The sequence below is a fragment of the Heterocephalus glaber genome, unplaced genomic scaffold (genome assembly GCF_053883595.1).
Source record: "Heterocephalus glaber isolate CG9 unplaced genomic scaffold, H.glaber_assembly_v1.0 deba00001594, whole genome shotgun sequence".
In the NCBI taxonomy this organism is placed as follows: Eukaryota; Metazoa; Chordata; class Mammalia; order Rodentia; family Bathyergidae; genus Heterocephalus; species Heterocephalus glaber.
Genome location: NW_028258369.1, coordinates 14258445 through 14272315, shown reverse-complemented (window position 1 = coordinate 14272315; position 13871 = coordinate 14258445). Strand labels below are relative to the sequence as shown.

The 13871-nt window shown below is 35.8% G+C and overlaps 1 long non-coding RNA gene and 1 pseudogene across 2 annotated transcripts in view; one reads left to right on the top strand and one right to left on the bottom strand.

Annotated features, from left to right (window-relative positions):
- Positions 1-456: 456 nt before the first annotated feature.
- Positions 457-13871, bottom strand: part of LOC147823271 (uncharacterized) — a 306661-nt gene continuing 293246 nt past the window's right edge. For both annotated transcript variants that reach the window (XR_015444122.1, XR_015444121.1), the window contains exons 4-5: positions 2524-2616; positions 457-1667 (exon numbers count right to left, since the gene is read on the bottom strand). This is a non-coding gene — a long non-coding RNA (uncharacterized LOC147823271). The remainder of the gene's footprint in view (positions 1668-2523; positions 2617-13871) is intronic.
- On the top strand, positions 11746-12592 carry LOC101703347 (phosphatidylinositol transfer protein beta isoform pseudogene; annotated as a pseudogene).

The following is a 13871-nucleotide window of genomic DNA, read 5'->3' as shown; positions in this document are numbered from 1 at the left end:
AACCTAAATAAGAAAGCCTAAAAGTATAAAACTTTAAGAAGAAATTATAAGGGAAAATATTTATGAATTCAGGGTAGGCAAGAACTACGTAGGATACAAAAAACATGATGTATAAAAGAAAAAAATTGATAAATGAGATTCCATCAAAATTTAGAACTTTAAATGACATCATTAAAATGAAAAGTAGTCCTTAAACAGACCATATTTACAATGCATATAACCTATGACCAGAATATATAAAGAATTCTTAGAGCTCATTAATAGACAACCCAATTAAAATGTAGACATAAGAAGATGATAAATAGCCAGTATAGCACAAGGAATGGTGTGCAACTCTAGAATCAGAAAAATACTAATCAGTACAATAATAAGATTGAATTATACACTCATTAGGGAGATGAAGTTAAAAGTTTTAAAAGCCTTGTCATGACTTTTTCTTTTTGTTGGATTCTCCCCCTTTGCATTTAATTTGTCACACCCAATGGATTCATTCTGCTGGGTTTCCTGGGGTTGTGATCCTCATTGTCTTTTCCTAGTGTATTGTGTAAAATTTTTTGGAGTGCCAGTTTGGTATTCATGAAGTTCCTGAGGTGCTCTTTATCATGAAAGTATCTTATTTCTCCATCAATTTTGAAAGATAATTTTGCAGGTACATCAATCTGGATTGGAGGCTGTTTTCCTTTAGGGCTTGAAATACATCACTCCAAGCTCTTCTTGCCTTGAGGGTTTGCATTGAGAAGTCTGCTGTGATTCTGATGGGCTTTCCTTTGTATGTGATTTGTGTCTTCTCTCTCACTGCTTGTAGAATTTTCTTCTTCTGTTGGATTTCTGGAATCCTAACTATTATATGCCTATGTGTAAATTTTTTTTGATCTAGGCCAGCTGGAGTCCTATATGCCTCACTTATCTGTATGTCAAGTTCTTTTCCCCTCCTTGGGAAGTTTTCTGCCATCACTTCTGTGAAGAGTTTTTTTTTGTCATCTGCACTCTCTCCTCTTTCTTCATTGACTCCAATCAGTCTTATGTTATTCTTCTTTGCATCGTCTAGCAACTGCTGGATTGATTTCTCATGTTTCCTTACAATTTTAAAGCAATTTTTCTTTTCCTGGTCATTAATTGCAATCTTATCTTCTATAAGTGAAATTCTATCCTCATATTGGTTCATTCTGCTGCGCAGACTTTCGATGGAGTTTTTAATCTCTTGGAAATCTGTTTGTATCTGTTTTATGGATTCCATTTGTTTCCTATATTGGGATTCCATCATGTTCCTCAGATCCTCTATTTTTATATCTGTGTCCTCTCTAGATTTATTAATAATGTCTTGCACCATGAGCAAAATCTTTGCTGTTATCTGAGTAATTATTTCTGATTTCATTTTTCCCAGATCCTCTTTTCTTGTCAGTTCAGAGAGTCCAGGTGGTTGAGTATCAGATTGTTCCATCTCATTTCCCTTTGAGGTTGCTGTAGGTGATCTGGAATTCTGTTTTTGAGGCTTGTTTATGTGTCTTCTCATTTCCACAGTGGGGGGGGGGGTGCTTCTGGCACCCACGCGGCTCACCTTCTCTGCCCTAGGAGCTTGGGATGGCGGTGGGAGAGCTTCCTTCCAGGTGCTGGGGCTGGCTGAGCTTCTCTCCCCAATGGATTGTTTTAGAGAATCCAAAACACTACTGTAAATGATAGGGAATTTTTATATAGTTCCATGTATAAAATTAATATGGAAAACAATAATTCTCATACAAGTAAACGATGACCAATTATAAGATGTACTAGAGGAGACCCTACTTATAGTACCCACAATAACCAAAAACAAGGACCTAGAAAAGAATTTAAGAAGAAATGTGTAAAATTTATACAAAGAAAAATTTAAAAGGATCTTGAGGAACAACAGAAATATATACTATATCTTTGGATAGAATGGAATAATTTAACATCATAAAAATATTAGTGATCCTTAAATTAATCTATAAATTTAATAAAATCTCAATAAAAATTTCATGTACTTTTGGGGGAAATATATAAGCTGAATCCAAAGTTCATATGGAAAAAATAACAAGGAAGAAAGTCCAGTAAAGTTCTGAAACATAAGAGCTATAAAGGGGGGACTAGCCTCATTAAACCTTAAAATATTATAAAAGTATAGTCATTAAAAGCAGTACGTGAATATAGAGACCAATTGAACACATAAGAAATGTTAGAAGTAGATCTAAGTGATACGGAAAAGTTTTAGATAACTTAATAGATTGAATATTAAGGTAATTGTAGAAGCAAAATAAGTAATGTGTTCCTTTAAGATTTTCTTTTCCCATAACTCCTTGTTTAAGGTGAGGATTATCTGACTCTTCATTAATCTAACAAAGTTACCATGCCAGGGAGAATTTACAATGTATATGGCCTATCTTGTGTCTGTGACTTCTAAATAGGAACTGGAATTGTATTTACATATCAAAGACCACTAGGGATGAGATAATGGCTAAAAAGGATACAAAAAGGGAAATGCTGAACAAAGGGGGCAGGGATACTCACCAGACTGGTTTCTGGCATTCCTGCCCACTCGCAAGAAGAAATTTTATTATTTTATCCAAATTCTGTGTCTCTGTGCATTTCTTTCGGAGATTTCTGCAACATAAGTACACATGAGAATTTAAGATATGATAAAAATAGCATTTCAAATAAATGTGGAAAACATGGATTAACAAATAAAAGACTCTGGAATTGCTGAATAGCATCTTTAAAATGTATTTTGGTTCTTTACCTCACACTCATAAATAAATAAAAAATTAACACCATTAAAATATAACTAAATATAACATGCAACATATAAGTAAATAAATAGCATGCAATATGCAAACATAAATAAATATAAGCATGCTATAAACTTTAAATCCAAACCTTGATATCATAAAACTACTGGAAAAATACAGAGGTCTTTTAAATATATATATATATATATATATAATATCATAAAGCTATCCTAATTTATATACCACTTTAAAAAGATTGATAAGTACAAAAATATTCTCATGAGCAAGAAAATACCCTAACCAAAATCAAGAGCCAAAAAGGATAACAATCAAAGACTAATGTGTCTAACATAAAATAGCTTCTATATGACAAAAATAAAAAGATAAACTTAGTATTAAAATTTGACAATGAATACATGTATCAGTTAGCTATTGCCACAATAAATGCTGATAATAAAACAAACCATCCTTATATTCCATGGCATCCCAAAACAGGCCTCTATTTTTCCATATCATTTTTTTTTTTTTTGAGACAGGGGTCTTGCTATGTAGTTTAGTCTGGCCTTGAACTCACTATGTAGCCCAGGCTCGACTTGAACTGGTGGCGCTCCTCCTTCTCCAGTCTCCTGAGAGCTGGGATTACAGGCATGCACCACCATGTCCGGCCATTTCATGTTCTTGACTCTGTAGATCACCTTGGGATGGATGTAGTTTAGGCTGCAGGAATAGGTGTTGGCTAGGACAGCCCTAACTCTGCTTGTAGTAGTCCTCTTGGAAGAATAGGCTCTTTGAGGTGTATTATTCTCATGGTGATGCCAAGGGAGCAGGTCCAGCCACACAGGCATGTATGTATTCAAGCTTTTGTTCACATTACATCTGCTGACGTTCTATTGGCCAAAGCCAGTTACACAGACAAATCAATACGGAGGGGAAAGGGGAATGTCTTTCTCTTCTGCTAGGAAGGGCAAGGAAGTGAATATTGGCTGAATAGTAATCTAATTGTGCCTATCTACCACAGTCACGTGGACAGTTCCTAGAAAGCAAAATCAAAGGTCTTTTAAACATACGAAAAGCTAGTTCACTTTTCTTCCTAATTTGGGAAGCACAAGTTAAAACTACTTAAGATAATATTTTCTATCTTTCAGGTTGGTAAAGATAAATATGGTTTGATAACACTATGCTAGCAAGGATAAGTGAAACAAATATCTTATAAGTAGAAACTAATAATATCTCTAAAGAGAATACTTTGGCAGTTATTATCAAAATTCATGTACTTTTTGACTAGGAATGTCAGTTTTAGGAGTCTACCCCAAACCCATATTGGTGCATGTTTAAGAAACAGCTCAAGATTATTCACGGCTAAATTCATCACTGAAAACAAAAGATTGGGTGGGCCCTAATTATCAGGGCTTCCTCCGTGGGGTCTATTCAGGGCACAGGGAAACCCAGACATTCTTTCTCCCAAAAGGGAAGGGTGGACAACTCCCCATGCTGCTCTTTCCTCTGGCAGTTGCACCCTGGCTTAGTCCTCTCCCGCCTTCAATTTTCCTTAGATTGCTTTTGCTCTGCAGGTGCTAATTTATGTGTTTCAACACCTGGAAACAAATGACCCAGAGCCCACAGCTCTGCCTTTGGAACCCATCCAATCAATGAATTATGATGTTAGTTCCCCACTGACCCCGGAAGTACTGCTGCCTCTTCACTTGGAATGTGGTTGAGGAAGAACACCCTCTTCTAACCCCTATGTGCATGGAAGAGAAAATGACACAAAAACTTCGTTCATATTGTTACCATGAGTGATGGGGTCCCAGGTTGTTGTGCACCATGAACAAAGAATTGGACATTGCACTCAATAGCAAGGAAAGAGCAGCTAAGTTTAATGAAGTTTAAGGGGCAAAGGTAGGCTCAGAGTGAGCAGGCTTTCACCAGCAGAAAGGAAAATGGCAGGCGCGCTGAATGTGGGGTGGGTTTAAGGATTTAAAATGTTGTGCTTCCCCAAGGGTGCCTCCCATGGGGTCTTTCAGAGCATGATTGACAGGGTGCTGTCAGATCAGTTGTATCTACTGCTCATGTCCTTTTCCATAATTCACTCGGTTGTAATTGGACATACAAGTTGCAGTACATATGAGGTCCAAGTGAAATGTATGTCAGGATAGCAGGTCTAGCATACATGCATCCTGGTTTGGAATTTAGGAAATTTCCAGGAGTCTTTGTTATTCCTCTCTCTGCCTCTGGGTAGTGGGCCTTAGGATATAGTTCAGGGGATTGGCTCTGGGGGTTGCTCAGTTTTAGGTGAGTGGAGGGGAGTGGTCCCATAGCCCCTAAGTGTACTATCTATATTATTATGACTCTCTGGATGGACTCTTCTATCTCCTATATGCTGCTGGCATTGATTACTGCTGAGCTAGTTTTGCCTCCTCCTTGCAAGTCTTTCTAAAATGTGTGGGGCTTTGTTATGTACCATTCTCAGCCTTGAGAGTTAAGCCAAAGCTCAGCTGCATGCTGACTGAACAGCTGTTATCAAATGGGCAGCCCCTGCACTCTGGGGGCAAGTGCTTTTTATCTGAATTATTTGGACTTGGGGTCATTTTGGTTATCTGAATTGAGGGATACTGATCTCCCATATCCTGTAACACTTTCAAATTCCACCTGGATTCTAATTGTATTTTATATAGAAATACAAAATATATGCACTAACTTTTACAAGGATGCAATTACTGTTTAGAATGAGGAAATATTATATTAGGTTTTATTTAGTTTTATTTAGTTGTTATCTCAGAAAATCTCATCACTGTTCCTGATATTTGGGTTACCAATATAAATCATCTCATTTTCAGGAATCTCATTCACAGTAATCTTAGTTATATATACTAACATTTATTTAGCCTTTCTTATAAAATGTCAAATATAAATGAAAATTGTTCAGTTGAATATTGCCTTATTTCTCTTAAATTCTTCAAAAGTAGGTGCTTTGATGTATTTCACTGTATCTTCTATTGCATTCATGAGTATTATTTACATACTTTAAAAACATTCTTTTATTATAAATCATTTTATTTTTATTTCTCTTTTATGTCACAGTGAGGGCAGTATATTAAAGTTATATTTTAATTTATCTAGAAAAAGAAGTTATATTTTCTGTGACTTCATTTTGGGATAGTTAAGATGACAGTAAAAATTGTTGTCAAATGAAACAGCAACTGGGTCAGATAGCATTGAGAAAAACAAACATAAAAAACACTCCAGAGGAGCCTATCAGGAATTGATGGTGTGGTTGTGATGGGATCATTTTGGGGAAGCCAGGGTCAGGGAGAGACTTGCTACAATTTCACTTTTAAAATACTATGTATGTACATATTATCTGTTCACAAAAGAAAAAAAGAATTATACAGAAAAAGATCAGGACTACTGAAAGAGAGATGTGCATGGCACACCTTGCTGCTTCTATTTGCTGTAGCTTAAGAAAATGCAACTGGCCACTTTCCCTTTGTTCTCTTTGTAAACGGGACAGTACAGTGACTCAAGCAGATGTACTCTACAGAAGTGCATGACAAAAATCTAAAAAGTTAGCCAGGTGTGGTGGTGTGCACCTGTAGTCCCAGCTACTTGGGAGGCTGAGCCCAGGAGTTTAAGATCCGCTTAGGACCTCAGCAACACAGTGACACCCTGGGGGACTTTTGTTTTTTGTTTTGTTTTGTTTGTACCAGGGATCGAACTTGGGTCCTTGCGCTTATGAGGCAGGCAGAGGGTTTTTTTTTTTTAAAGAAAGTTCTAAAAAGTTGATTTCCAATAAATACATGAAAAAATGTTCAACATCACTAGCCATTAGAGAAATGCACATTAAAACTACACTGAGATACTATCTTACCCCAGAAAGAATGGCTATCATCAAAAAATCTAATAAATGTTGGCAAGGATTTGGGGGGGAAGAACCCTTCTACATTGTTAATGGGAATGTAAACTAGTACAACCATTGTGGAAACTAGTTTTTTCCTCAAAAAACTAAAAATAGAAATTCCATTTGACCCAGCAATCTCCCTTCTAAGTATCTTCCCAAAATGGATACATGCATGGCCATGTTTATAGCAGCACAATATGTAATAGATCTTGGAAACAGTGTATGCGTCCATCAACAGATGAAGGGATAAGGAAAATGTAGTATTTAGTGGAGTACTGTTCTGCCATAAAGAAAAATAAACTTCAGGCAAATGGATGCAATTTGAGACCATAATGTTAAGTGAAAAAAGTCAGACACACAAGCTTAAATACTGCATGACTTCTCTTATATGCGAAGCTCAAAATACATTCATATATCTCTACCTCTATGTCTATAAACAAATAAAGAGCAAAATAGAAGTTAGATAAATAGGAAGTAGGGAGTTAAAATAATTCCCTAAATTGCTTATTCTTCTGTTTCAAAAATAATTTTAATATATATGCTAATTTGTTTCATTTATACTACTAGTTTCTCTTAGTTTATTGAAAAGAGAGTTTTGTAAATCTTTTCTGTCTCTGAGTAAACTACTTTGAAGATAATGATACTACACAGTGTATTACCTATTATTATTCTCTTATTATTTTGTTATAAAATTTTGTTTTATATTTTCATAAAATAAAACATTTTTTTAAAAGTTGATTCTTGAATTTTTCAGTGCACAAATTTTTCTTTGCCTAAGAAAGTTCTCTGATAGTATAACTCCTCACAGTAAACTCCAAGACCCTGCACAGATCAGAGACTTGCTTGCAATGAGAGAAAATATCTATGTTTTATTTTTTAAAAAACCAGTTTATTGGCTTTTTTACTGGATATTGAGGAAACATTAGAAAACAAAACAGTCAAACGAAGCAAATCAAAATAAAAAATCCTCATCTTCATGGAACATAATACCAATGGATTCTACAGAATGGGAGCCAACAATTGGACAAAGAAGAAACTAAATTAGAAAGCTAAACATCCTTACAAAGTCTCGGAAACCTAAAACAAGAGTTGTTTCATAAAAGTCTTCTAATATTTACCACTTTGCTGAGAAGAAGTTTATCTGATCAATTTTTCAATTGCTCTCAGCCCTGAGGGCAACAGCACCTCTCCATGATTAATTTGTGTGAAATAATTAATAGCTTTTAATCAAAAGCCAATTTCCATTAATATTATTTGTCTTGTGCTAACCTTTTATGTTGATTTCAGCAATATACCTTACATTTCAAGTTTGTCCTCTATTCAATTAAAAAATATACCTCTATCTTATGCCCTGAGTTTCTTTCCATAATGCAATAAATTCAAGGCTGTTCAAATATATATCCAAGAGCTAAGAGACAACCTACAATGTGGGAAAAAAATTTTAGCAGCTGTACTTCAGACAAAGGACTGCTATCTAGAATATATAAAGAACTGAAAAAAATCAGATCTCCCAAATTTAAAGACTCAATTCAAAAATGGGCATCTGAAATGAACAGACATTTCTCAGACAAAGAAGTAGAAATAGCAAATAAACATATGAAAAAATGTTCAACATCAATGGTCATTCGAGAGATGCAGATGAAAACAACACTGAGATTCCACCTCACCCCAGAAAGAATGGCTGCTATCAAGAAATCAACAAATAACAAATGCTGGCGGGGTGTGGATAGAAAGGAACCCTGCTCCATTGCTGGTGGGAGTGCAGACTGGTGCAACCACTGTGGAAATCAGTATGGAGATACCTCAAAGAACTAGGGCTAGAGGTCCCATTTGACCCCGCTATTTCCCTGCTGGGTATCTTCCCAAAAGAATTAAAAGCATCATACCCCAGCGATATATGTGCACCCATGTTTATAGCAGCACAGTTTGTAATAGCTAAGGTTTGGAAACAGCCCAAGTGCCCATCAACTGGAAACTGGATAAAGAAGATGTGGTTTTTCTTATAAAATGGAGTACTACTCAGCCATAAAGAACGAGAAACTAGAGTCACTTATAGCTAAATGGATGCATATCGAGGCCATACTCTTAAGTGAAATAAATAGGACACACATGTGTAAATACCGAAAAGTTTTTCTAGTGTGAGAAACTGAAAGTGTAAATAAGGATTAAAATGAATAATTGATAATTTGAAATAGGAAGAAAAAGTCCAAAGAGGTAGGGGAAGTGGGAGGGAAAGGGGAAAGGAAAGAAGGGAAAGGAAAAATTATGAGAAAAGAAAAAAATGGAAACAAAGTCTATGTAAATAGGGAAGGGTGGAGTGGCGGAAGGGTGCACAGGTAATGGGGAAAAAATAAGAACCAAGATACATCATGTACAGGTACAAGCACCCAATGATGAATGTAAACATATTGTGCACCTAAAATGTACCAATAAAAGAATTTAAGCAAAAAACCAAAAACAAATATATATCCATGATGCTTACAGTAATAAAATTTAACTATTTCTTCCATTTTGATCTCATGGATTGCATTCAATCTATGAGTAAGACTTCTCAATCTTGGCACTATTGACATTTTGAATCGAGTTGCTCTGTGTTGGGGGGCAGGTATATGTTTCAGCATGTTTAGCAGCATCCCTGGTTTCTCCTGACTAACTACCAGAGGCACCCTCCAATTACAACCCAAACTGTCTCCTGACATTGCCAAATGTCCTCAGGGTGGCAAAATCACAAACTCAGCCTCTCCTGTCTTCCTATTGCATGCTTTAGCTTTACGGTTTTCTTAAAGATCCCATTATAGCCTTTGACATAAGATATTTTCAAGAAAATAGTTTTACTTCTTCAACTAACAAGTACAGTTTGAGAGGCTGGCCAAGAAAAACACTTTTATCAATAACCTAAAACCACAATTCACAGTAGTGACCGAAGACAAGGTTACATCTACACCAGACACTCACTGAACTGACAAGCACAAGGTAAGCAAGTTATTTTATTATTGTCTGCATTGTCATTCTAAAGAAAACCCTTGTTCTTTAAGAACATCATAAGAAAATTATTTTCTGTTAACTGTGGTGGAAAATAGCTTTCATTGTCATGTCATAAGGACCATTGAAAATTCGCTCTACATAAAAGACTTGAAAAACACTATAAACCAACTACATCTACCGTACATCTATAAAATACCCCCACCTAACAAGAACAGAACACATAGTTATGTCAAGTGCACATGAAATAGATGGTCCAGGACAGACCATATACTGAGCCACAAAAACACATCTCAATAAATTTGAAAAAACAGAAATCACTCCAAGTAGATTCTTCAACTACAATATAAGGAAATTAAAAATCAATGAGAGAAGGAAATTCACAAGTAGATGGAAATTAGCACACTCCTAAATAGACCATAGATTAAAGAAAATAATTCACAGTGGAAATTAGAAATTTTTTTACTTTCAAAACATGTTATTTCATACAAATTTTATATAATACAAAAGTGTTATAAGCTTGAGCCTGTCTCCCAAACAGAAGGCTCTTTTAGTTCTCCAGGCAAACCTTCTTTCAGAGGCAAATAAAACTTAAAAATAAGTCATATTACATAGAATGTATATATAGGAAACTTTCTTCTACAAGAAAAAATATATTTGCACATTTAGCAATCCAGTTGAGATCAGCAAATTTAGTTCATTATCAGGGAGCCCAATAGATATTCAACAGATATTTTAGCTCTAAAGACCAAACTCCTTTTTTGGATGAATATACTCCATTTGTAAATTCAAGTTTTCTTGCCTCTTTTTAGTCCTTTTGCTCAATATTTTGAACACTTTCGTTCTTTTCCTTTTTGTAGAAACTTAGAGCTTCCTCTCTCAAACAAATTCTTGATTCTTAGCAGCCTACTCAGCTTGTATCTGTTCATATTCTTCTTGTGGTAGACTACATAAAATGGATAAATGAACAAATTCTAAAAAGACATAAACTATCAAAATTGACTCTTGAAGCAATAGAAAATAGTAATAGACTTATATTAAGTAAAGAGACTGAAATAGTAATCATAGAAACTTCCTACAAAGAAACTCACAAGCTAAGAAGCTTTCCAAAAGTTTAAAGAAAAGCCAAGCCAAATTCTTTCAAAACATTAACACTTTACATTCATTCTATGAGATCCTGGTACTAAAACCAGACAAAGACATCACAAGAAAAAGAACACTATGAAACAATATCCTAAATGAATATAAAAGCAAATATCCTGACAAAATATTAGCAAACTAAATCCAGCAATATACAAAAAGGACTACACACCATGGAAGGCAGCTATGCTCACCACTATACCACCAACACAGGACTATACACCATGACCAAGTGCAGTCTATCCCAGCAATGCAAGCTTAGGTTAACATATGAAAATCAAGTTGACACATTTTATTAATAGAATGGACAAAAAACACATGATCATCCATCTTCACAGATGAAGATAAAACATTCAACAGTGTAACACTTGTCCATAATAAAAACACCAAACAAACTAGGAATAGAAAAAAATTTCCTCAAGCTAGTGAAGGGCATTTATGAAAAGCTGTCAAATCATACTTAACAGTAAAAGACTAAACAGATTTTCCTTAAGTTAAGACACAATACGAGGGTGTCTGCTCCCACCACTCCTAGTCAACCTTATACTGGAGGTTTTAGACAGAGCAGTTAAGCAAGGAAAATACATAAAAGGCATCCATATTAGAAAGAAAAATATAAAACTGTGTTGATTAGAAGATAATATAATGTTATATAAAGAAAATCATAATGAATACACAGCAAATTAACTACTGTGTTAGAGCCAATAAATGAGTTCAGTAAGGTAAAGGATATGAGATCAATATCCAAAGGTCAGTTAGTTGTATTTCTATATGCTAGGAATGAACAACGCAAAAGTAAACTTAGGAAAACAATTCCATTTGCAACGGCATCAAAAAGGATAAAATATTTAGAGATAAAATGAATAAAAGAAATATGAGACTTTCACACTGAAAACTACAGACCATCACTGGAATAACTTAAAGAAGACAGAGGCGGTGGCAGCAGTGGTGGCAGTGGCGACAGCAGCAGGAGCAGTAGCAGGGGCAGTTGTGAGGGGGTTCTAGGAAGATGGTGGTGATTAAAGAATTCCGTGTGGTTTTGCCACGTTCTGTTCCGGAGTATCAGGTTGGACAGCTTTACTCTGTCACAGAGGCTAGTAAGAATGAGACTGGCGGTGGTAAAGGAATTGAAGTCTTAAAGAAAGAAACTTATGAGAAGGATGGAGAAAAGGGCCAATTTACACACAAAATTTATCACCTAAAGAGCAAAGTTCCTACATTCGTGAGGATGATCGCTACCAAAGGCTCCTTGGTATTTCATGAGAAAGCCTGGAATTCATATCCCTACTGTAGGGCAATTGTAATGAATGAATATATGAAAGATGACTTCTTCATTAAAATTGAAACATACCACAAGCCAGACTTGGGAACACTAGAAAATGTTCAGGATTTGGATCCAAACACATGGAAAACTGTTGAAGTTGTCCATGTAGATATTGGAGGTCAAAGTCAAGTTGAACCTGGAGACTACAAAGCTAATGAAGACCCAGCATTATTCCAGTCAGTCAAGACCAAGAGAGGCCCTTGGGGACCCAACTGGAAGAAGGAGCTGGCCAACAACCCTGACTGTCCTCAAATGTGTGCCTATAAGCTGGTGACCATCAAATTCAAGTGGTGGGGGCTGCAAAACAAAGTAGAAAACTTCATCCAGAAGCAAGAAAAAAGGATATTTACAAACTTCCATCACCAGCTTTTTTGTTGGACTGACAAGTAGACTGATCTGACAATAGAAGGCATTAGGAGAATGGAAGATGAGACTCAGAAAGAACTAGAAACAATGCATAAGAAGGGTTTTCCGTCTGAGGCACTTCGGCTGCTGATGCCTAGATGAGTCCCCTGTAGGGTCAGAGACAATATCAAACTGTTTACGTAATCAAGGTCAAGTCAGGGGAACAAGTACAGCTAGTGACGAGTGAAGAGGAATCTGACCAGTATCTTGCAGTGTTGATGTTTCCAGTGTGTGCTTGCGATGATGCACACATGCACAGGTTCCCAGCTGTGTGTCTGTGTGTCTGTGTGTGTGTATGTGTGTTTGTAGCTGTATGTAGAAGGCATGTAGAGCTACAGATACCGATACACACACGTGTGTATATATGTACATACAAACATACTGAAGGGATTAGTACAATTTCTCCAAAGTACTGTACCTATCTTGGGCAAGAATGCAAAAGAAAATATTTTCAATATCTATACCTGGAACAGATTTTAATAATTATCAGAGTAATACCATTATTGGACAAATTGAGTGCATTGTCATACTAGCTGGTATGTTTCATAAATGTCAAGTTGTGGACCAATATTAAAGAAAAGAAGTTAAAGAAGATCTAAATAGATGGAGAGAGAGAGACCACCTTCATGGATTGGGAAAGCTTAATATTGTTAAGATGACACGATCCATATCAAAATCTCAGAGGGCTGGGGTTTAGCTCAGTGGTGCTGCACCTGCCTGGCAAGTGCAAGGTCCTGAGTTCGTTCCTGAGCACAAAAAAAAACTTAAAAAAAAGGAGGGGCTGGGGATTCAGCTCAGTGGTGCTATCCGTGCCTGCTTTGCAAGCCGAAGGTCCTGAGTTCGATCTCCGGTACCAGGAAAAAAAAAAAAGAATTCTCTTTCCATAACTTACTTTTTCATATAAATTGCTCATTTTTCTATTTTCCTCCTCCTTTTTATTGATTTGCATATTTTTCTTGTATATTGTAGATATTAGTTCATCTAGTTTTTGAGTCACAAAAATCTCCCATTAAGCCACTCACGTACTAGTTTTATATATGAAGCTTTTGTTCCGAAAGTCTTTAGTGTTCATGTAAACAACTAATTTGCTTGCCAATTAGACAACAATTAATTTTATAAATAATTGGGAAAAATCCATTTATTATTGGAAAATCATGTGGAAAGAGCTTGAAGTTGAGATATTTCAAAGTGAACCAGTTCAATCCATGTTTCCTTAAGCTAATTGTGAGCTAACTTTAGGGTTTTTGTGAAATCGAATACTTTATGTGCTCTAATTACGCACTGAACAGTCCCCAGCATTTTATTGTTGCTTTGGGATTTAGTTTCACTCTTGTTTATATAAGATAATTACTTTTTTCAGTCACTAATTAAACTTACTGAC